The sequence below is a fragment of the Pseudochaenichthys georgianus genome, chromosome 13, assembly GCF_902827115.2.
Source record: "Pseudochaenichthys georgianus chromosome 13, fPseGeo1.2, whole genome shotgun sequence".
In the NCBI taxonomy this organism is placed as follows: domain Eukaryota; kingdom Metazoa; phylum Chordata; class Actinopteri; order Perciformes; family Channichthyidae; genus Pseudochaenichthys; species Pseudochaenichthys georgianus.
Window position 1 is genome coordinate 5,512,978 of NC_047515.1, and position 24,157 is coordinate 5,537,134.

Consider the following 24,157-nt stretch of genomic DNA (forward strand, 5'->3'; position numbering starts at 1 on the left):
CACAAACAGAGGGGTAGTGTGTAAGGGTAGGGTGTAGGGCGTGGTTTGGGATTGGGCCTAGATTACAGCCCTCTCTTCACTTGATTAGGACAGCTCCCTCTGCTGTAATTAATGTAAATTACAGTAAAGACCAGAGGTTTATGTGAAATTGTTGTTTTTTGGAAATAATGTTTTTTGTGTCCAATTATAGGTTTTAATTTTGTATTTGTGTTAATTTAAATAGGGGGGGGGGGGGGCGCCAGCTAAAATATTGCCTAGGGCAGCAAATTGGTCAGGGCCGGCCCTGAGCACAGGTATGTAATTGAATTCCTGTATAAACAAAGTCTACTGTGGCTCCGGGAGGGAGCGCTGTTCCTGTATACCCATGCGCGCGACCTTGCCGCGTCAGGAGCGCGCATCTCCAGCTCCAGCAGCAGCAGTTGTGCAGAGAGCGCGCAAACGGAGCCGTCAGTCAGCACAGCAGTGTGTCAGTGTGGAAGCGACTCTGCTGGTGTGGATGGTACGGAGTGGGAAGGACTTTTACACCGGGATATTCCGCAGTATGGCCGAGTGAGTCCCGCGACACGAGCAGCAGTCCCAGCTGAGATACCGGAGCAAAGTTAGAAGCGTGCGGACAAACGCGCGGTGTGAATGCGGGGAACGAGTGTCCACAGCCCGGGATGCGTTTTTGCCTTATTCCAATCTGCGAGACAACGTGAGACGAGGTGGGTGCCCCAAGTCATGTAACATCTGGTGTGGTAGTAGTTTATGGGATATGCTGCAGCTGTTTGGCTCCACTGAGAGTGGAGGGTCCGGGGCAGCTGGGGACTGCAGGGCTGCGGGGCTCCTGCTGCGGGGCTCCTGCTCCCTCTGCCCGGGACGAGTGAGAGTCCCAGTCCCAGCTGCAGTCACACGGACCTAATCGATACACACTTGTCATTGCTTTCTCCTTGCTTTACAACCTGCATTACTGAACACGAATGTGGTGACCAGTCGTAAACACTCAGCTTTATTAATGGCATTCGTGGAGACAGGTGCATCGATTACGCATCTGAAAGGGCAACTTCAGCTTTTGAGCAAAAAAGCCTCTTAAAACAGGCCTACTGTACCTTGCTCATTTCCATTGCAGCCTACAGTGTAGCAGTACCACAGCTGGATAGCTCTGGGAGGGAAATAAAGGGATCATAATGAGTGCCATTTCATCAGCTGGAAGCCTGGAAGCACTAGAGGACACATCACTGGATCTTCTTTGTCAGAGTCCTGCAGGATGAGTGTGATGGCAGTGCAGACGTGTTAGAGTTCAGAGGTGCACGTGGGTCTCAGAGAGAGAGAGAGAGAGAGAGAGTGTGTGTGTGTGTGTGTGTGTGTGTGTGTGTGTGTGTGTGTGTGTGTGTGTGTGTGTGTGTGTGTGTGTGTGTGTGTGTGTGTGTGTGTGTGTGTGTGTGTGTGTGTGTGTGTGTTGCTGCAGTCATTGATGGAAGGGCTGGTTTGAAGTGTCCCATGAGAATTCAGTTGAAACAAGTGTGCATGTACTTAGCAAAAGGTGTAAAAAAGGAGGCTGCATGATAAGGGTTAGCAGCAGTCAGTGAGGGTGGAGCTCCATCAACTGTCCTTGTATTGGGAGGTGTCTGAAACAGGACGCAGGAGAAAGGGATTTGGGATATTCAGTGTATGGAGTGTGAGGATCTGTTCACACACATTCAAACACACGGACCTCTGCACATACGTGTGTGTGTGTGTGTGTGTGTGTGTGTGTGTGTGTGTGTGTGTGTGTGTGTGTGTGTGTGTGTGTGTGTGCTTCTCCTCTCACCTTTCTCCGGCAGGCAGGCGGCCAAACAACCTTACATCTGTCTTTTCACTTGTCTGTGCCTGCCTCCTCCCCCTCACCTCCTCCCCCTCCTCCTCACCTCCTCCCTCGGCTCCTCGTTGCCTCTCACTCCTACACCTCCTCCCTCCTCTTCTTATCACCTCTTTCCCTGGCACCGCCTGTTCTCTCTGCTCCTTATGCCTACACCTCCACTGTCTTCTCCTCATCACCACTTATTCCTAACACCACCTCTTCAGTCCCTCCTCCTCCTACACCTCCTGCTCCCACCACCTCTTATCCGAACACCTCCTCCTCTCTCTGCTCCTCATCATCCCTCTCCTAACACCTCCTCCTCTCGTTCTGCTCTTCATCACCTCTGATTTTCCCATTTCCTCCTCCCTCCGTTCCTCATCACCTCTTATCCAAACACCACCTCCTCTTTCTTCTCCTTGCCATTTCCTACCCCTATTCCCCCGACTCTATCCACTCTTCGTCACCTCTTTCCCCAACATCTCCTCCTCCCTCGGCTCCTCATCACCTCCTACCCCTGCACCTCCTTCTTCATATCCTTCTCTTTTACCTGTATTTCGTGAATTGGAAATCAGTCATGTAGACTGTCATGTCATTCTGTTCCGTTGGAGCCATTAGTGCTGTTGTTATTGTACATTGTAACTAAGGTGTTTTCACTCGTGAAAGACTGAACCAAAGTCATTAACACATAGTTGTGTTGGTATCCTGAATACATTTTATTTAGCAGGACACAATACTTCTCATTTGGTTTTAGGTTCCAATAACTGTGAACATTGCCGATTCTTGACACCAATTCGATGTTAAGCAAAAAACAACAACAAGCGATATGTTCAGTGTTTCATTTGGACACATCACGATGAAGTCATAATTCCCATTCGTCCAACAGTCATTTTCGTTAATAAGGGCCTAAACGCTCAAAAATGAAACGCAATTGATCGTCCCTATGTGTGGCTTGCTCTCCTGCAGATCTTAACACATGTTCATAATGTAGGATTACCGGGGAGAATAGCGTGCGTCCCCTGGATGTGTTGACACTAGTGGGTTTGCTGTTTTCCAAATCCATGGTCTGTCATCCTGGGGGAAAAGGGACATGATTAGTGTCCAGCCCAGACGAAACCTGCGGCACTGTAGAAACGTGTTGGCATGTGTGTTCCTGCTTATTTGGCTTTAAAGGTAATATCCCCAATCCCCTGCGAGACCTGCTTTTGCTATCCTGGATCCACAATGGTGAGAAGAGCTGATATCAGGACAGCAGAGAGTCTACACATGTTCTGTCACTGAAAACCCAACGGTTTACTGACTGAACCTTGGCCAATAAAACGTATTGGCTCATTTGAAGCCAACGCATTACCACTTTGGCTTATTCAAAACTAATGTACTTGCAGGATTCTTGCTTTCGTGAGTTTGTATATTCATAGTTGATTGCACTTACTGCAAGTCACTCTGAATAAAACATGAATTGTAATATAATGTATTGAAACAAGCATACTTTATGCAAGATAAAGAGTGATGACATGTATTGAAACTTCGAGAACACTTCCCTACACATAGAGAGCATAATGATGCAAGTCACTGAAAACCAATCGAAAGAAGAAACCTGGAATACTAAAGGTCATGTGTACGAATAGAAATAAAAAAAGAGACCGTTGTGTCAGGTTTGAATCACATTGTAAATGTAAGCAACAACATTTCCAGCTGGCGAATGGAAATAAGAAAATCGCAATCATGATTTGGGATTTTTAGACAAAATCACAGATGTCTAAAATGAAGGTGTCATACATTTTTGTCAGTCATCGTCAGTCACAGGTAGAGTAGCGGTACGGGTATGTTCAAAGTCTAATGGTGCGTTCATTTTGGATACGAATTGAACTTTTTACATGGCAGGTTTACATATAAAGTTAATGCAAAGATGCTTACCGATGCACTCACCATCTGGTATTCCTGAAAGGTTACATGTTTTAACTCAAGATCAGATTAACTGGAGATCAATCAATCTCGTGATATTGTATTGCGAAAGCCAATCAGTGCTGGGGTTTTCCTCCTGTTGTCTCCCAGTGTTGAATCAGAACATTAAAGTAAGATATCAACCACACAGGAGGAACATGGCACTGTCACTTCTCCATCAATTTGATTTACGTTTCATAATTTTTCTCCACAATCTTTATGGAGCCAGGCCTAAAGCTTCCCCATGATTCCAGTCTTAGTGAAACATCTTTTTATTTGGATAAAGCATTTCATGAAAACCTCAAAAAGTTGACATGCAGCATGATATACATATCTTATATTTTTGGAAACATTGGGATTTCCATTTAGCTCAACTGCACAACATGGGACTGTTGGATCTCGAGGGGCTCAAGAGGTTAGCTTTGATCAATTGGACAATAATGTCACTTTTCCTGATAGCCGTTACAGAATGTGATACAGTCTGGGCTCCACCCTGCTGTCTGGACTGTGACTGCACCGCTGCAGATAACATGCACGACATTTTGCAAAGGAGCTGCTGCACTGCTTGCGTTGACCTCCCTGCCGAGCACAGTGACCTCCACATGGAGGGGGAGGGGGAGATGGAGGCACTCCCTCCCTCCCTCCCTCCCTCATTTTGTTCTCCTTCTCCCTGTGCGCCCTGCTCCACAGGCTGCTTGCTTGAAAATGGCAATGCTGCAACCCCTCCTCCTCCTCCGCCCTCCCCCTCACTTTTCCTTCATCTCTGGGCTCCCGAGGGTTTTTGTGGAGCGTCTGGTTCGTGCCAAATGCCAGCACTCTGTAGGACACGCCCCGCCTCCCTTCACTCTCTCTCTCTGTTGAGAGGGAGATTTCTTTGGATCCCCCTCTTCATCCAGGCTGGGGGGTTGGGGTTTGTGTGCTGGTGCTTTACCCCAACTGTCGGTGTGGTGTGTGTTTGTGTGTGTGTGTGTGTTGTGTGTGTGTGTGTGTGTGTGTGTGTGTGTGTGTGTGGTGTGTGTGTGTGTGTGTGTGTGTTGTGTGTGTGTGTGTGTTGTGTGTGTGTGGTGTGGCCCTGCTATTGTTGTCAGCGACCCTTGGAATGCTGTTGAATGGTGGTTTGTGTTGGCCCAGATGCCCAGAAGTATTGTCTGTCTTTGTCATTCTCATCTGTGTTTGGTCCTTCTTCTTCTTTTGCTCTGGTGTGTGTTGTGTTCGCCTGATGTCACGGCCAACCTGCCTCTCCGCTCACCGCTGTAGACACATTGTCTGCATGTGGACAGGAGCCAAACACGCTGTTTGGCATCTGGAAAGCTAATAATCCAGAGTCGGCCTTGTTTGAGCGACGATTTCAAGGTGCTGTCTCAGTTTTACCATCAATAAATCATGTCACACCATTATTCGGAGCCATTAACATGAGATCATTGTCTTGTATAGTGCTGCCAGTAGACACTGTTGGCCTCCACTCTGTGTCGTGCACCGTGTGCCAACAGGTCCGATTTTTAAGGAAATCTACTTTTTATTTCACGTCACAAAAAAGGAAGACGGTATTATTGTTCCAACAGCTGTAGAATTAAGACTTGACACTTGAACCCAAGTTGTACTCACAAGGTGGGTTGGTTCAAATTTAAAAAAGATGATTAAAGGTAACCACCCCAATGACTTACTGTAAAAGGCCCATATAGTTATGTCTGCCACAGTTTTCCAAAAGTATAATTATCCAAAGAAAAATGGCTACAGTTATACAAACATTTGTAGACATTGTTGTGGCGCCAGGTATAAAATGGCCATCTTCTACCAAGTGTTTAAACTGTCAATTGATGTGCATTGAAGCGTTAAAAGGACTTGAGGTGCCATTTCAAAGGTAAAAGTGTAATCAGCGAAAGTCTTTAAAAAGCCCATGTGCGCATTTGAACTGCCAGTTTGTTTGGAAACACAAAGCAGATGCAGCGACTGTTTAAGAGGAAGAGTTGAAAGCAGGTGAACTTTCAGTTTACCCACAGCAGATGAAAGCAGACGAAGTGTCACTTCAAGGGTAAAAGATTAAAGCTGTTGTGCCACATGAATTTTAAACGATGAAAGCACTTGACATTTCAAGTGGCTTATGTATATGAATTGATTTGAGGACCTGAAAATGGTACGGATAAGGTTCCACTTCAGCCTCTTTTGAAATTGGGACTGCATAGCTGTGTGTGTCACAGTCAACAACGGGTGAACATTTTTGGTATAGTAAATCAAATCAAATCAAGTTTTATTTATATAGCACATTTGTCGAGCCAAAGTGCTGTACATATAATAAAAATAGCCTACAGTAGAGACACTTTACAGCAAATACAACAGCACAGATTGTTCAGAACATCAGTATGAGAAAAACGACACCCTCTATCCTTAGACCCTCTATCCTTAGACCCTCACATCGTACAAGGAAAAACTTCCAGAGAAAACCCACAGTTTAAATGTAACTAGAAAATGCATTTCCTGCTGGAAATACGTGTGAATGCTGTAAACTGTGAACATTTGTACCTGAATTTAGCTGTAAATGCAGAAAAAGCTGAATATGTTATTAGCTGAATGGTAGCTGCTTTTAGCTACAGAAACCAAGTCAGTGTGTTGCTGAACTTAGCGGAGAAATACAGAAAAGTGAAATGATTTGAATCAAATTGTTACAGCTCAAACGCATTGCAATGACTTTGTTGGAAACTTGAAAGTGAAATGTTAAACTGGAAGGGTAGGACAAATAGTGAAGAAGCTTAATATTTAAAAGAAAAGGTTTTAAGAAGGTATAAACAACAAAAATATATAACCTCAATGTCCGGAAATAGCTGAAAAATGTAATAGGTTGAATGGTTTCTGTAGCAGAACATAGGCAGAAGGAGGTTAACTATTAAATGTAAGTAGTAGTGAATGAATGGTGTATTAAGAAGAGAAAGAAAGTAAAAATGCCTTTGAAAAGCAGCAGAATATTTTAACTGCAAACTTTTGAACTAAAACCATACATCACCAATAATGTATACCATATGTGGCAACAGTGTTGAAGTCAGTATGAAGTCTCCATCAGACAGAAAATAATAGGCTGAGACAGTCTTTAAACTCCAGTCTGTTTGTCAGTGTTGTTTTCTGTGCTGAGCACCAAATCATAACACCTAATCATAACACATAAGTGTGAGCCCAGAGATCAAAGGTTACCATGGTGAACGACGGTTATCAAACACCTGTGTACCAGGGTTTCCGTAGCCGGTAATTACCGGTTTTTAGCTGGTAACATTTATTAAAAACCGGTAAATTCAAAACCTGCCGGTCAAAATGTCTGGTAATAACTAGGGAGGCTCCGATCGATCGGCCGCCGGTCATTATCGGCCGATATTCACTCTTAATAGTTTGATCGGTGCTCTCTATAAAGGCCGATCAGGAGAGCTCGATCTGATCGATATGGACATAAACGCGAGTGAAGTTTAACCGGACGCGAGAGAGAGATCAGATCAGCTGCTGAGTCTGACCGAGACACGCAGCTCTGCATGATCACCTGAAGCCCCGCCCTCTGTTTAGCGAGCTGCAGGAGCTGCTTGAGAAACTGACGGGCTGTCAGGAGAGAGAGGGAGGGAGGGAGAGAGGGAGAGAGGAAAAGAGAGGATCCGTTTCTCCCGTGTTATTGTTCAAAGTTAATTTAAACTTTTGAATAATGTACGTTATCTACTACAAGAAGTTTGTTTGAATGTAATAATTATGTTGTTTGTTGGTTGTGGAATAATTTATTGAAAAATGAATCTGAATTTTTCGATCCGTTACGATTATAAACTGAAGCAATATAAAAATGAGCCCGTGAACTGAGTTTTAAACTGGAGCATATCTGCTCATAGTCCGGTAATAACCTGCTAACGGAAACTCTGTTACACAACTCTTATTATTATTATTGAAACATGACCGGTAAGTTTCAAATGTGTCCGGTAAAATTAATTCTGCTCGGACATTTGACGTGTTAAAAAAAGAGTTTAAAAAGCTGAATATTTAAAAAATTGTAAAATATTTTGAAAAAGTGGAAAGTTTCCCATCATGTGCTGAAAAGGCTAAATAGATATTTGAATGGTTTCTGTAGCTGAAAGTATGCTGAAGTTATGGAGAGCCAAAGTATTGGTTGAAATAAGAAGAGGAAGATTAAAGATTCGAAGAACAGCATTCACACTAAATATTTCAGTTGCCGGCCGCTGTCGAACATAACGTTTATTTGGGAAATGAACTATGAAAAAGAAAATGATGTAATCAATGTTCTGTGTTGAAGCCTTTTTCCTCTTTACCAGCATAACACTACTATGACTTTTCCTATTGTAATTGTGCACACATTCTTCCCTGCTTTGGTTGTTAGCCAAGCAAAAGTTAAACACTGAGTGAGCGTGTAGCCTGTGTATTGTTATGGGTCGCCCCGTCATTAAGAGGTTGGACTAAATGTGGAAGTGATTAAGAAACAATTGCAGGTAACAAGCATACTTACCTTTGTGGATGCTGATGAGGTTGCTGTTTGAACTTGACCTATGCAGGATCTACGTTAAAGCAAACGGTCCCAGATTATTTCTGCAGAGACTAATGTCGTTTACGACAGCATCTGTTGTTTCCACCTGTTCTTCTTTCTAGCAGAATTCTATTGATTCTATTCCGCTTGTTGATGATGAGTGAGAGAGTATACATATGATATGATACGGTGGTTTTATTCTGCTTTGTTGTGTTTTTAATAATATATATGTGTTTAATCTTGTAGTAATGTTTTCATATAGTAAGTCACCTTTCTGTCGGCGACTGCTGCTATCTTGGCCAGGACATTCTTGAAAAATAGGTTTAGGTTGTCTTGATCAAGAGATCTTCTTTTGGATATTTTAGGAGATTGCTATACACCTTGTGTTTTTCTCATTCTGAGCAAAGTCTGCACACTTATTCTCTCCTGACCACGTCCACGAGCCAAACCTGGAAATGAAGCTTGAATCCACCAGGTTTAAATTAATTACGGCATCAGCCTTCAAAAGGAACCCTATTTCTATGGCAGCTGTCTAATCAGCAAGCAGAATAATTAACAGGGAGCTCTTTGTCATGTTAAATAATGTCCACCGCTATTCATTTACAGTGTCAGATTAGCTGACACTGTGCCAGGAGAACCCTTTTTTACACGTGAACAGAAAAAAGTATATGAAGTACTTGCCAGTGTTTGCAGAAAACATCCATTTAGTGTTCATTCCCTCTCAGCCAGTCTGACTGCTGACATTACCCAGTCATTACTGGTGATTAATTGCACTTTGGCTAATATAATTTAAAAAACATTATTTAAGGAAGCATGTGTTTGTAGGCAGTACCCTGTTCGTCCCCCCCACTCTTGTGTATGTGTATGATAGCAGCAGAAGGCACAGCTCCTGATCTGCTAGATCCATATTCATGTGCATACAACAGGAGGGCAGTTAAGGGATCAGGTAACCGGCCTGGAGGTGTGGGTAATTGTGCCGAAAATCCAGATCCTAGTAATCAACGAGCAGGAATGTGAGCAGGAGGGACAATGCTTATACAGTGTGAAGAGAAGTGGGGTCGTACTGTCAAGTGCTCATATATTTGGACATTTGTGTGTTTTTGTACTTAACCCTCATTACTTTCCACATCACGTACCATGGTTTTTTCCCCCTATCAGTTTCAACCGTGTTGAATTCACTCCATTGGTTTGGTTCTTTCTTTCTTTCTTTCTTTCCCTCATTATTATTGCAGCAGCCCATTACATTTCATTTATGGTAATATTATTATTGTATTCAAAGAATTCAAGAATTCAAAGACTTCAAGTCCACCGCCGTTATGAGTCTCCGGCTGTAACAATCCACTACCGCCCGCGAGAACCCAGGTTCGATCCCGGCCTGAGGTCCATAAAATGTAAAAAAATGATAATCTCCCGTTCATCGTGTCCATTCGCGACCCACCTATCACATCTCTGCGCCCTACCAGTGGGGCGCGCCCCACACTTTGAGAAACGCTGCTTTAGGGGCTCCGTACAGGCTCCTCCAAAAATGCAAATATACTTTAAATGAAAAAAAACAGACATTTTATTATGCAATAGATAAAATCGTCAAGAAAAATAGACAAAGGAGATGGCCAGACAATGGACTTCTGATGGGTATACACACATTTGTTCCCCAGCCAAAGCTGACCCTGACACCTACACTGCAGCATGTTGCCGTGTGTAACCAGACTGATACCGCGGTGCCTCTACATGCTCCTTTATACCTGCCATGTGTGCCTGCCTGGCACTCGTGCCGCCAGAAAAGATGGGTATTGATCCCTTGTGTGCTGGGTTGGCATGTGGGCGAAAGGAGTCAATCAGACATTTGGACGGCCTCAATAAGAAATGCAAACACATTAGCGTTGCATGGGTTAGAGCTTTGACGGCAAGAGATTGTTTTATGTCAAACAAAACGTGACCGTTACAGTGAAAGGAGGGTTAGGTTTTTTTGGCCGATGGATGTGAGTTAAGATCCATATATACTGCAAAACAGTTCATTCTGCATAGGGGCACAACATGTTTTGGACTATACAGTCAGCTATGTCGATTTGGGCTGTCTATAAGGTACCCAGCAGAAAAGGCGATTCAAATGTATCACTTGGACCATCACAGCAACACACATTAGTACTGACTAATCTCAGTACTTTTTTTTCGGACTTTACAGAAATGAAGGTTGGCATTGTCTAGGTAGACCTTACATCGTTGTTTGTATATATTGATCGCCAATATGATGTGATTTTCGAAAGTTCCTGAAGACAATATGTCACATTTGCAAACATGGTTGGGTTGTCAGATGTCTATGTCGCAAAATAAATATGGGTTAAAAAGATTAATATGCCAATTATTTCATGATTAGCTGATCATTATTCGGTTTGTAAAATGCCAGAACATATTGTGAAAAATGCCAGTCACAATTCTTCAGAGCCCTCGCGAGGCCTGTTCAACCAACCACACGGGTACAGCTAATGGAATGAATCAAGTTTTAACAACTTAGAAAGAAACGTCCTCTGGAGTGTTGCCATATTGACTTTCTGTTTCATGCATGATATGGAATTTTCAAATCTGATTTCGACATGTGAGAGTTATTTTTGCCCCTATGTGTCAATGCTGATATTAAATTAACAGCTGGCCAATGTATTTGTAAGGCTTGATTACAAGGTTGTAAAATACAAGTAAAAATTCCCCATGCTTACACTGTAGCATATTGAAATTGGCAGTGTGCCATGGATTCTTATGCATTTCAATCTACTGATTTCACGACCTGTTATGTAGTGCCATACTCATGGAAAGCTGGTGGAGTAGTTAACACAGGGGCAGTATGTGTGTTGCGTACAACAGGAGTTCTATAACAGTAGTTTGACCTTTTCACAATCAGGCATCAGATTAATCAGACAAAGGTATATGTCTCAACAAACCTAACCTGCATTTTGGATTTGTATTCTTGGCTCTCAGCCTCTCCTAGTATTTGAGAGAAATGAATTCCTGTAATACTTTTGTCTGTTCAGTGCCATGTGCTCTGAAGCTATGCTGATATGCCAGTGAAATGGAAAAGTCAAGATGAAGCAGCTGCGTCTCAGCAGAGTAAGTCTTTCTGTGGCATCATTTACCGACTAGCAGACACTCTCATCACCCTCTCATTATGATGCACGGATACAGAAATAGAGGCCTACTGAGAAGAAATACAGAGACAGGTCTTCACATTTATGCCTTTAGAAAAAAGTTTACATTTCAGTGCAGAGCCGTGGAGCAGAGCCGTTGAGCAGACTTTAACAAATAGACTGTGTGACATCGTGTGGCGTCTTGGTGATGCAGTGCGGTCCAAACTGATTGTGACTCTGGCTCTTTTTCTTCTAAGCAGAGCTGTTTGTCGGCACCGACCTCTCAATCAATTTCTGGTTTGTCGCCGAAGGTGTTGTTGACCAATCGGCCGGCCCCTGCAGTGCCGGGTCCCTTCCTGCCTTTGATAGATGCTGTAGCTCAGAGCGAGAGACCTTGTCGGCAGGAAATGGGAACATTTCTGTGTAGTAGAGTGCGGTGGCGTTGTTTGGATCGATAGCTCATTAGGGTAGAACTTGACCAGTTTCAGTGTGGAACGTTATTCAGCTATGAACTGAGAAATTAACTCGGTTGCTCCTTTGACTCCTTTAGTCTTTAATTTCTTGAATAAATTAGAAAAAACAAACAATTGCAGGGAATGTCGAAGCTTTTTTTCACTCACCTAACCACAGCTGTCCATGGGGGTGGCACAGATTCTCGTAAACTGTCAACTGGAGGGCGCCTCGCTGCGGGGAAGCTGTGGACCTCTGTTGCCTGTCAGCGCAATTTACATTATGCAGTTTAAACACAGTTAAATAAAGAGCGGTGCCGGCCGTCAGCGAACCGAGCCCGGCTGTCAGCGAACCGAGCCCGGCCGTCAGCGAACCGAGCCCGGGCAGGCAGTGAACCGAGCTGGTCGTCAGCGAACCGAGCCCGGCCGTCAGCGAACCGAGCTGGTCGCCAACGGCCGGACGTACTGTGATTCTCCAGAACACACAGATGGCCAGTCCGCCCCTGTGTAGCATATTATTTTCGATGACAGATGAGCAGATCGCCACTGGGCTTTCAACTAAAGACACACAAAAACTGCGGCATGTACAGCTCCTTATGGGTAATGCAATGTGTGAAGTGCGCTACACCCCTGGTCGTTTCACCATGGAGGAAAGCAGCAGAAAGTCGACTGGAGTTAAAAAGAGCGGGGCCTAGAAGTTATCCAAATACAATTGAAATATTTTGCACACTTATTCCTAGTGTGGCACTGGTTACGGTCCCGCGTGCCAATGGTGGCAAGCGTGCCAGGGGTTGCCGACCCCTGGTATAAATAAAGGGTTTACACAAACATGACAAGTCATCAACATTTGGCAATAGAAACCTCAGCTTGTTGGTTCCTGGGCCAGGTATGATATTTGGAGCAGGGACAATGATTTCTGATTAACTGGTGTCTTATTTGGTCCTCTCCTCCTGGTAGGTTCACACTAGTCTGGAGTTCAACATGAGTCACTGGTGTGTTGATGTGTGAAATAGGGGACACATTCTCACAGAATGAGCCCCTTTACACTCCATCTCTGTTTGTGCTGACGAGCACACACCAAATGATGACAAACAGGCATTAGTGCACACAGTAAAAAGGGTTTTGCTTGATGGCCATTTTTGTTCAGTGGCCCGTCAGTGTTTTACCTTTTTATCTCTTTTTGCCCACTGCTCTCCTTCTATTTTATGTCCTTCACTCTAAAACAAAATACACCGGCTCTACTTAAATAAATTGAGGTAACAATTTGCTTTGATCTTTTTAAGTATTTCCAATTTAATCGATTATTAAGTTAATCCGAGTACCCATTTATAATCTGACTCAATTAGTTCAGTACTACAAACATACATTTTCTTTCACCTTTAAAAACTAAATTAAAGGTGGGGTAGGTAAGTTTCAGAAACCGGCTCGAGATACACTTTGTTATATTCTGTCTACTGTAAAAAGTACAACTCGTGCCCTCATTGGTCATGTGCACGTTCGTGTGTGTTGGAGGAGGGGCTCTATAAGGAAGTGGCAGATTTTCTCCGGTTGTGTATTTTCAAATTCTAGCGATCTCGAGCCGGTTTCTCAAACTTACCTACCCCACCTTTAAGTTGAACCAACTTCATTTTAATCGTAAAGATGGAGTGATATTAAGTTGCATTTTGTTTAATTTAAGCTATTGTAAATTATGTATTTAAGTCCATACTACTCAAAAATGTCCATGCAAATTGTTACCTTAATTTGTTTGAGTATTAGAAAAACAAATTTCTTTGAGTCAAAAATAATAGACACATTTAAGTTCCACTTTTTAACAGTTTAATTAAAATGTTCTTTACACAATGACCTTTTTATAACAAATGTTCTCAAATAGAAATACAAGTAAATACAAAAATTAAAATAAAGGCATGAACCTGCTTCCAACGTTTTAACATCTCTTTTGGGTAGTTTAGTCAGTGCGATATTAGCCTATCAGCATGCACAGGCTCTTGTCACATCTGAGATTTGAAGAAATTCTGTTCCTTCAATCATTCTTGCATCCGCAGCCCTGGTCAAGACAATCTTCAGCACCTCATTGCTAACTTCCACTCACCATCCTGGAATAAGTAGATTAGAAAATACATTTCAGTTTTTTGGTGCAATCAGATTTGAAAACATTGCATTGTGTTTCAGGTTAACACAATTACAGTATGATTTAAGCATCGTCTTTACTTACTTAATTTTCCTTGAAGAGACCCTCCTTTTCACGAAGACACACACCAAGCATGGATAGCAACCTCTTTTATTCTTTCCACCGAATCATCCTTAAAAGGAGAACATTTTATGTTGAGAAAGAAAAACAAAGGCTTGTTTGCAAAAACTGAGCATGCCGGGCATTGTCAGTTGCTGTTCATATTCATTTTAAATCAGTTTTTATCAAATGTAATGTTAATTCTAACAATAAAAAAAATATATATAAATAATACATACTGTATTACAAATAATAACTTTGACTGCAACTGTGAAACAAAGGATACAGGAGGATACAAACAGCTAGCTAATCAGTATGCTATGCATGCTACAGTAGCTTAAAACAAGTAGCTAATGACTACCTTGCAGCTTGTGTTACACTGTACTGTATATGCAGTAAGCAGCTGTTGTAAATTAAACTGAACAACAATGGTTTACCAGATAATTTGCTTCAAATCCTGTTGTTCCACTGCTATCAAGTGTTCCGCTTCCAGGATTGCAGATTGCTCCAACTCCACATGCGGTCTAGCAGAGTCCAGGCGTGTATTCAATTTTGAAACTATACTGTTGAAACTAAATAGATATGAGTTACTCTAACTTAGTATATCCCTATAGTTGAGTGAACCCAGAAATATCTTTTCAAAATCATTACATTTGTTTGTTCCATTTTTTTTGTTCTTTTTCAGTTTGACCGACTGAGTTGTAAACTAAAATAAGTTGAGGTAAAAAACAAATGTTATGTTGAAAAAGTATTTATTTTTAAGTGGAATCTACTAACCCCATGAATCGTTTTTTAGAGTGTTCTTTTTTGACATATCTCACCCATCTTTCCTCTCAAGAATCACTCACACTTGCTGTGTTAAGCATCTACAACTGTCCTCCAGCACTGACACCATTATGTGCCTCTATTTTACTCAAAGCTTTATTTCTGTGGGTTGCGTCTTACTGTAGTTAGTCTTTCTCACCCAGCCTGTATTCTTCTTGTTTGTATTATTTGACTTTGCTCTGGTTATTGTTCTCCAGTGATTTGACTTTGTTCTCTCTATGATTGTATTTCGATTTCATACGCTGCGCTCCTTCTTTCATGTGATATTGACTCTTTTCTAGCTGCTCATTGTTCCCCGGCAACTTATGTGAGTGAAAAAAAAGACAGGCATAGAGATAATGAAATATAGTGAAACCAGAGTATTGTCATGTGCTGTAAGACTTACAGTACACGTAATGCAGTATGTGCTTGCCTGTGTGTGTTTGTGTGTGTGTCACATTGATAACATAGTTTGGTGGTTTTAAAAGTCCAACTGAAAACGTAATACAATTGTTCTAATAATTAATATATAGACTTGGTTGGGTTTGTTTTGAATAATGTACTGTTATGATCAGAGTGACCAAAAAGAAGACATGTAAATGCAATGCCTGACTGGCTTTGGTAAGAGCTTGAATAATATGTCAAGTATTTTTTTTTAAGTGGTCTGCCCAATTCCACAAAGTTTACACTTTTCAGATTATTCTGTGGTGATGGCGGTGACTATTTAAGCTGCTTCTTCTAAGTTTCCCTTTTGCTGTTGAATGTTGTGTCATGAGTTGTGATAATGTAAATGTAGGTTAGGTTAGCAGAACTTGAGAAGATATGAAATCGCGAAGTGTTCAATCCACTATAAAACATAACAGTCATATTTGCATTGAGGGTTCTTTGCATGATGTCAGTCTAAAGGCCCTGACACATCAACCCGATTTTGGGAGTCAGAGGCCGTCAAAGGCCGTCAGAGGCCGTCAGAGGCCGTCAGAGGCCGTCAGAGGCCGTCGGGCATTCGCGGCGCCCTACTCAGGTCGGTGTGTCCCGCACCGTCGTCTCTTTACGGCGCAGCTTCACACCTCCCGCCAAAGAAAGTCGGCCAAAGAAAGTCGGCCAATGAAATCACTCTGATTGGCTGTTGCCTCTTTTGAATGACGAATACACACTACCGCTACCTGCTGGTAAGGACAGTTATTGCCACTCGTCGACTAAAGTCTTTGCGGTGTGTTCGTAGGCGGGCGGCGTAGGCGGCGCAGGCGACATAGCGGATATAAAAGTCGGGACGCCTTCGGTACGCATTCTTTGGTCTCAGATTGGTGTGTAGTGGCCTTGAGTCAGTTCATTATCAGTGGAATCTTTGGTGAACGATGAACGATCCTTGAACGTGTTAGGTCGTTTCTTCCATTAATTACTTATCTTAATGTGTTAAAGTTTCCACCATATTTTTTTATCTTCGAACTACAAGAAAGGACAGTTGAAGGTTTTTACCTCTCAAACAATACAAACAGCATCTGACTCTATACCCACAGTTAAAATAAATACATTATAAAAATGTTTGTGTGTGATAAGTGTAAATATTTCATCCAATCCCTGAGATTGAATTGTCTTTTATAAAACTTTGTAATAAAAATCGAGTTCACAAAACTAAATGAAGCTGCTTAAAAGAAAAGACCATACCTTGCCTGCAGACAAAACCAGTTTGAACTTGTTTAGCTTGAATTGCAGATGTCGTGCATAGAGTTTCCCATAGTCTCGCACTGAGATGTTAAGTTCATCAACATGAATTTCATCGGCAACTATTTTAACACATTTTTCATGCTTAAATAAAGAAACAGCTTTTATCAGCCTCTCAAATTTGGAGATTTACAGTTTTTTTTGTTTTACCTCATATTAAAGTGAATATCTTGGGGTTTTGGAATGACCAACAATACATGTAAAGACCTCAGTTTAGACTTTGAGATGTACATTTAACCTATATTCTGACATTTTATAGACCAAACAATTAATCTAGAAAATAATCTGCAGGTATTGACACAAAACCTTAAAAACAGAAGAAAAGTTTCATAGTCCTTTGTATTCCTTTATTTTTTTGGAACTACTTTCTACCCCAAACGCTTTTTATGCCAGTAGTGTTATCATGACAATAAATGTCACCATATACAGTACCTCATATATTCATATTTCCTAGCTAATAAGTAAATAGAAATATTCAAAGTATTTATTAACTCAACACCCCTACAGGTTGTCTGCTATGGTGACATTTTGTGTTCCGACTTCATTTTCACTTATTCTGCAATGTGAGGACAACTGCCAGACATCATTATGACAGTACATATTTCACTGGAATATTGCTGGAAGTTACAGGCTACTGCTGTAGTATTAGATTTTTCTATAACAGATATTTGGCTTCAGAGTTTAATCAACACTCTTCTTTATAGGAGCCCATCCACACATGTTTCTGTTGAATATGGTTTTTGGAGCTTTTTTAGAGTCAGTCATACCTCCCTGCAACCTGCCTCTGTGGTCGTGTAGCCTGAAGGCTATGGTGTCCTTTCCTTTCTCTTTGGATGTGATTATGTGGGACAGCAGCTGCCCAGAGATCAGAGAGGCTTGTGTCCAGAAGATTGTTGGATGCACTCCCAAGACCTGCCATTTTCTCTCTTGTGTGAGCTGAGTGAATGTGAATAAGGGAGTGGGTCGATGTTTAAAGGCCTGCCGGTAGTGTCTCAGTTTTCAGCCGCCTTGCATCACTGCACCTCTCCTCAGTGTGTCCGCTTCCTCCTCATCCCTCTGCAGACTCAGGCAGCATGGGGTGTGCTTCTGCTACACTACATCCACTAGGTGTGATGGATTACTACAGGGAGTGTGTGTGTTGTGTATGTGTGGGTGGATGAGACCCGATTGCCGCCTCTAACCAGGCTCCAGGGACTGGAGATGTGACTTCGGCGTGGCTGGCTCTGATAACGGTAATACCCATTGTTGGATTCTGTATATTCCCTACTATTGCTGCTCGACTTAGCTATTGGCTGCCTCGGACAACATACACTCACACAGACACACAGAAACACAACCACCCACAGTATTAAGCTTTTTCTGACCTTTTTCCATTTACTACTCTGGCTGAAAAAGGCCCAGCCAACCAATTATTCAGATTTGTGTAAAAGCCCTCTAATGGTCTTCATTGACTGGGCCTGTCACAAAAATGAACGTGTAATTTAAAAATACTTAAGAACAGTGACACTTACACATGCAGTTTATTGCCTTAAAAGATTGAAAGCATTACACAGTATGCTGTAAGATCGCTGTTGCTTTCTTTAACTATTGTTAAAGACATTACACACATTATGACTTAATTGTGTTGTGAGACAGCCCGAGGGGGGAACACTTGCTTGAGTGCTTAAATTGACGCCCCAAACTACTAACTTCTTAAACATGTATATGCTCCTTGTCGCATCCAAGTTCACACTGACTTTTGGCCAAACCAAAAGCTATGGTTAGGGTTCCTAGAAGGTGACCCCCAACCTGAACCCTACGGTGGAATAGTGCTACCTGTTAGTCTGTGGTTATTTGGTTGAACACAAATTGTGTCAGTTGTACTTGTACAAACAGTCACTTGGAATGCTGTATATAGTATCCTGGGTTTGTATTTTTCTAGTTTTTACAGTAAGAGACGAGGCAGACAAAACCTGGCCGAGGTAAAGAGATGAAAGAAACAGTTCCGGCAAATGTCAATGTCCAAATCAGGCAGGAGGGGATAATCATGTCTTGATCACAGTTGCTTGCAGTAGGGCATGGGCCAGGTATCCTAGCCTAATGGAAATCCAAAAGCAGTGTCCTTACAAAGCAGTGCAGCCAAGCAACGTCTGGAAACAGCAACGAGGAGAGTGAGGCAGTTTAAATTACATCCTGTACAGGAGAGCCTGCAGACTTTGTTGGCAAATGGGCCTCATTTCCAACCGTTGTACCTTGACCACCACACACCAACACACGCACGCACGCACGCACGCACACACACACACCACCACACACACACACACACACACAACACACACCACACACACACACACACACACACACACACACACACACTTGCTGGTTTCACACTGTCCATGTCCTCACTGGTTAAGAGAGTGTATTGATGGAAGTGATGAACATAGGACAACAGGAGAAAGTGTAATGGACCAGAGTAGAGCAGGAAGAGAGAAAACATTCACTCAGCCAGGATAATTCAGACAGTTACCGTCTGAACAGAACTTGACTTTGCTCATATGACAATGACTCTGACTTGGTGCTGTTTCACAGTTGGTAGCAAACTGATTTTTAAAGTAACTTCATTTGATAAACATAATAAAAAAGAAAATTCCTTCATCGTTCGAGGATGTCTAATCACAAGTGTCTAAAACAGATCTAGTAATCATACTAACCAATTCCTTTTGTTGCAGTAGAGATGTGTTATTAATAAACAACATCATGATTTTGACCAGAAGACACGATACCTGATACTCAGCGCTACAGACGCACCCCCGTTCAGTTAACTTCCTGCAGTGACATTGTTGTAAACAGACTTTTGGATGAACGTGCCCTTGACGACCCACATGTGTCCGGGGTGCTGCTGGAATGTCGATGTTTCTCAGACCTTGACCCTTGTTAAAACATATTGAATTTAATTTGGAGTTACAGCAACATTTATTTTTCAAGGCAAGCTATCTGTCGCCATCAACATGTGTTGACTCACAAACCGTCATGTAGATGTCTTGAGTAAGACATCTAATGTAAACTGGTAAAGTAACATTTTGAAGAGTTTGCGATATTGTCTAATAATACTAATTCATTATAGTAGGAGTCCAATTATATTATTGTCACTTGGTTACTTACAGAGAATAATATTGCTCTGCCTTCATGGGAAGTTCAGTTGCAGTGTTTTTTGCAGAACATGTGTTGGTCCATTCAGCTGTAACCAAAGGCCAAACCACTTTTCATGATAATAACACAATCAGCCAATTTACAGACAACCTACTCCAAGAAGAGAACCCAAGGTTCAAGTTCCCACTCTGCTAAAGTGTCCTTAATAGAACAATGAAGCCTTACCAGCTCTCGGCCTGCGCTCTGTATCTGTCTCTGACCTCTAACCAGCACAAAAGAGGATTTATTTATATTCATCCATTTCATTTAGTGGTTTGGTGATTTTGAATGTGTTTGGGGAATAGATAAGGGCTGGTGTAACGTCAAGGAAATGGACATGAAAACAGCGTGGGGACAATGACCACCGCCACGGAGACAGACAGTCTCTGTGAGCTGTTGACATTTAAGTCTCACTGCACCTTCAGATAATAATATGTCACACAGAGTATTTGAAAAGCAGCGGACATATCATCTCTGTGTTTTTAAGCAGAAGAGAGAGAGAGTCCTGTGTGTGTGTGGCTGCATTCATGAAAGTGAGCGCAGAGGTATCAAAACCTGTGAAGAAGAACAGTCTTTGTTATCTTTAAATGCAGAGAAAGAGGAGCTCAAAGGGGTGAATTCTAAACAGCAGCTAAACCCCTGACAGGATGTAAAGGATAGTGAGCCTCGCTCTAAACTTACTTACAATTCTTATCTATGTTAAACGTTTTTTTTTGTTAGCAGCGTTGATAAAGCTTCTTTAATACAAAGCAAATGTCGTCAAAGCCAAACAGCAAATCCAGCTAGCCCTGACAGAGAAGACCACACACACAATGCTTTATTGTTGATGTCATAGTTACCAACAGTTACCAAAAGTTGGAGTTAGACCTTGGTGCCAAATGATGGAACTAGCTCCAATTTGTTATCTGGACAGCAGAAAGTCAATACAACTTCCGTCACTGACTGAAAACCCACCTGTTTTGTCTTCACCTTGGCCCCATCAAATACAAAATAAATGTAATTTCTGTACGGGAATTAGAAATGTTTGGCTTATTTAACGCCAATGCAACAGCACTTACATTGGTTGGGCTTATTGGAAGCTAATGGACTTGCAGGGTTCTTGCTTTTTGAGTCTGTATCTTCCTGGTTGAATGCACTTATTGTAAATCGATATGGACAAAAGCATCAGCTGAATAAAATGTACTGTAGTTGTAATCAAAGTGATCATTGCCAATCTTATATCAATGTTGGTCATTGTGTCCTTTTCCACTTCATACATGTTTTTTATTGAAATCTTTAGCCAACTCAAAGCTCTGAGAAAGATGAGGGTGTCAAATGTTGAAAATACCTGAAGCACAAGAAAGTGTGATGTTTCAATGCTTAATCCACAATATAGTAAATCTTTTAGTTTTCACACACAAGTGCAGTCGAAGTCTTGTTCAGAAGAGATGGACAAAACCTGTAAACTTGATTAGAAGTTATTGTCGAACAGCTGTCTTGTCTTAAAACGTGCTCTGTTATCACCACATTCAAACAAATACTTGCCCCTTCTGTGATTGATGGCTTTTTCCCCCTATCTTTGAGGGTCTCTGTTTGGAACAACGATAAATATTGTTGTCTTCCAACACGGTCAGATCATTCTGAAGCATTGCATTGGGTCATTCAGCTGACGCTGTATCTGAAGCGACTTGCATGCGCTTCAATACCTTAGATGGCTACATGCCTACGGGATCAATCTGGGGTAAAGTATTTTAACCAAGGACATTTTGTCACATTGACTGCAAGGGCTGTGGATCCAACCACTGACCCTCTAAATCAGGGGTGTCAAACTCAAGGCCCGGGGGCCAAATCCGGCCCGTGACTTCATTTCATGCGGCCCCACAAGAGCTTACAAAGAATATCATGTTTATTATACAGTTACAGGCCTCTTTACAGAAGCACATTGCCCATAAACTACATGTCCCACAATGCATCTCAAATTAGACTTTTTTCTCGGAAATCGACTTTTTTTTAAAAAATGTCACTTTTTTGTTTTTCCAGAATTTGTCTTTTCTTTTCAAATCATTTTGTGACATGCACACTGAAAGAGACTTGCAATTGTTTGCACTAGGGATGTCCCGATCACCTTTTTTTTGCTCCCGATCCGATTCCGATCATTTGATTTTGACAATCTGCCGATACCGATTTTTCCCGATCCGATCTTTATGCAATGCATTAAGAGAAAAAAAAGGTAACGGATAACGGCTGGTCATCCAACGCGATACATTCAGCTATCTTGGCTGTTATTGTGTTATTAAATCCCGATCCCCGATTTTTTTCTCCCGATCCCCGATCTTTTTAAAATCACGTGATCGGCTCCGATCCCCGATCACGTGATCGGATCGGGACATCTCTAGTTTGCACTAGACTTCTGCTTTCAGACGTAGTTAATTATGAAGTTATTACCCTATCCGATAATAATCCAATGCAGAGGCAATCATGTAATATAATACATTATTTTATATATATTAAATATTTATATATGTATATTTATATCGTCTTAAAGTTACAACCGGCCCTTTGAGTGCAACCATGATGCCAGTATGGCCCGTGATGAAATTGAGTTTGACCCCCCCTGCTCTAAATGGTAGATGCCGATTCACCCTCTGAAACACATCCAACCCTATCACCCTAACATCTCTGCCAGGCCTCAATGTGACCCTCATGGAGTGGACCATTTTAGTAAATCAAAAAACAGATGGTAGAAAATCGGAGAAATCTAACCTTGATCCCTGGTGTCAACGTCCTGTGCCTATACACCCGGTCATCCACCCTATGACATCATCCAGGGAGGAGGTTTGTTTCCTCTCAGATATATTCTTGAAAGAAAATTAGTAAGAACATTAGAGTTAGATTCGTATCAGAAATGTAGAAGACAGTTGTGACCACATGGCAACAGGCTCTCCTTCAGACTACGGTACCAAGATAACGATAGCATATTACTTTATGGAAACAAAGAAATAGACATTTACCATAACATTGCAAACACAGATGCTGATATGTTCAAGACGCTTTAACAAACAGTTGTTTTGGGATTGAACTATGTATTTAATTTTAGGATTGACTCGTGCTGTAGTTATGTTATTTAATCATGGGAGCCTGTATTTCCAATGTGATGGTAGACTAGTCATTGCTGACACTGTACCGACGTTTTGCCAGTAGAGTTAATGATTGGTTTGTATGTCACTTCAAATACAAGATATTGTCAAAGAGACAGGTGTTTGCCATTGCTAGGATGATGATGATGATGATGATGATGATGATGATACTGTAGGAACCTGATAGAAAACACACACTTCACCAGCTGTCGGTGACACAGTAGGTGGAGGATGAACTGAATCTTCAAGAACTCTTTCAAACGTTGTATTAGCTGACTGTGTCCCCCGCTCTTGATTGTCTCTTGAAGTTTAAGACGATGTAGCTAACTCCTTATCTCTTGGGATTGCAATCACCAGATGAGCACATATAAGGCATTCTAAAATTACTGCTCACCACACACCACACACACACAAACACACACACACACACACACACACACACACACACCACACACACACACACACACACACACACACACAGCACTGAAGCTGCTGAGTCATCCGTGTCCATTTATATTCAAATGAGTGTGTTTGACCCCCGAAGTTCCCCCAGAAGCAGCCCTCTCTCTGTGTCTCTGTCTCCCCGTCTTTGTCTGAATGGATTCATCAGGCTGGAAGCTGTTGTCACATCCCACTGCCCTCATTAACATTTCACTGCCCCTCTCTCACCCCCTCTCACTCTTTTTAAACCACACACACACACACACACACACACACACACACACACACACACACACACACACACACACACACACACACACACACACACACACACACACACACACACACACACACACACACACACACATATGCAGCCTGATGGTAACCATGGGCTCTTGAGTGTCTGACAGGCAGTTGAACAACACTGTAGGAAGAAGAGTTCCTGTCTTCTTCCTGTACGGTCTTTCTCTCTCTCACGTTTGTCTGCCAGTAATCTCCACCCTAGCTGCTGGATACGTCTCTACACGACACTAGTGTCCTTGTTTATTATCTAGTTATCCGACAGTAACAAAACCCATCCGTGGGACTAAAACGTTGTCCGGCACTAAAATTCAGCTGTAGCAATACACACATAGAAACTGTACAGCGACGATGGATAACATCTTGAAACTTGACGAGAAAGTATTTTTTAAATGTCAGTCCCAAAAGCACCTGTAGGTAAGATATTGTTTACTCTGTGAAGAACTGTTACTGGTGCAAAGAACTATAGACGAACAAGAATGTCAGACGTAATTATGTACAACAAAGAAAGTTGTTTCAATTGACCTTACGGGCATGTGGAAGTAATGTG

The 24,157-nt window shown here is 42.0% G+C and overlaps 1 protein-coding gene across 4 annotated transcripts in view; it reads left to right on the forward strand.

The window, feature by feature from the left end:
• Positions 1 to 463: 463 nt before the first annotated feature.
• Positions 464 to 24,157, forward strand: part of fat3a (FAT atypical cadherin 3a) — a 204,433-nt gene continuing 180,739 nt past the window's right edge. For all 4 annotated transcript variants that reach the window (XM_034097344.1, XM_034097345.1, XM_034097346.1 and 1 more), the window contains exon 1: positions 464 to 704. The gene's annotated coding sequence lies outside the window, so the exon portion shown is untranslated. The remainder of the gene's footprint in view (positions 705 to 24,157) is intronic.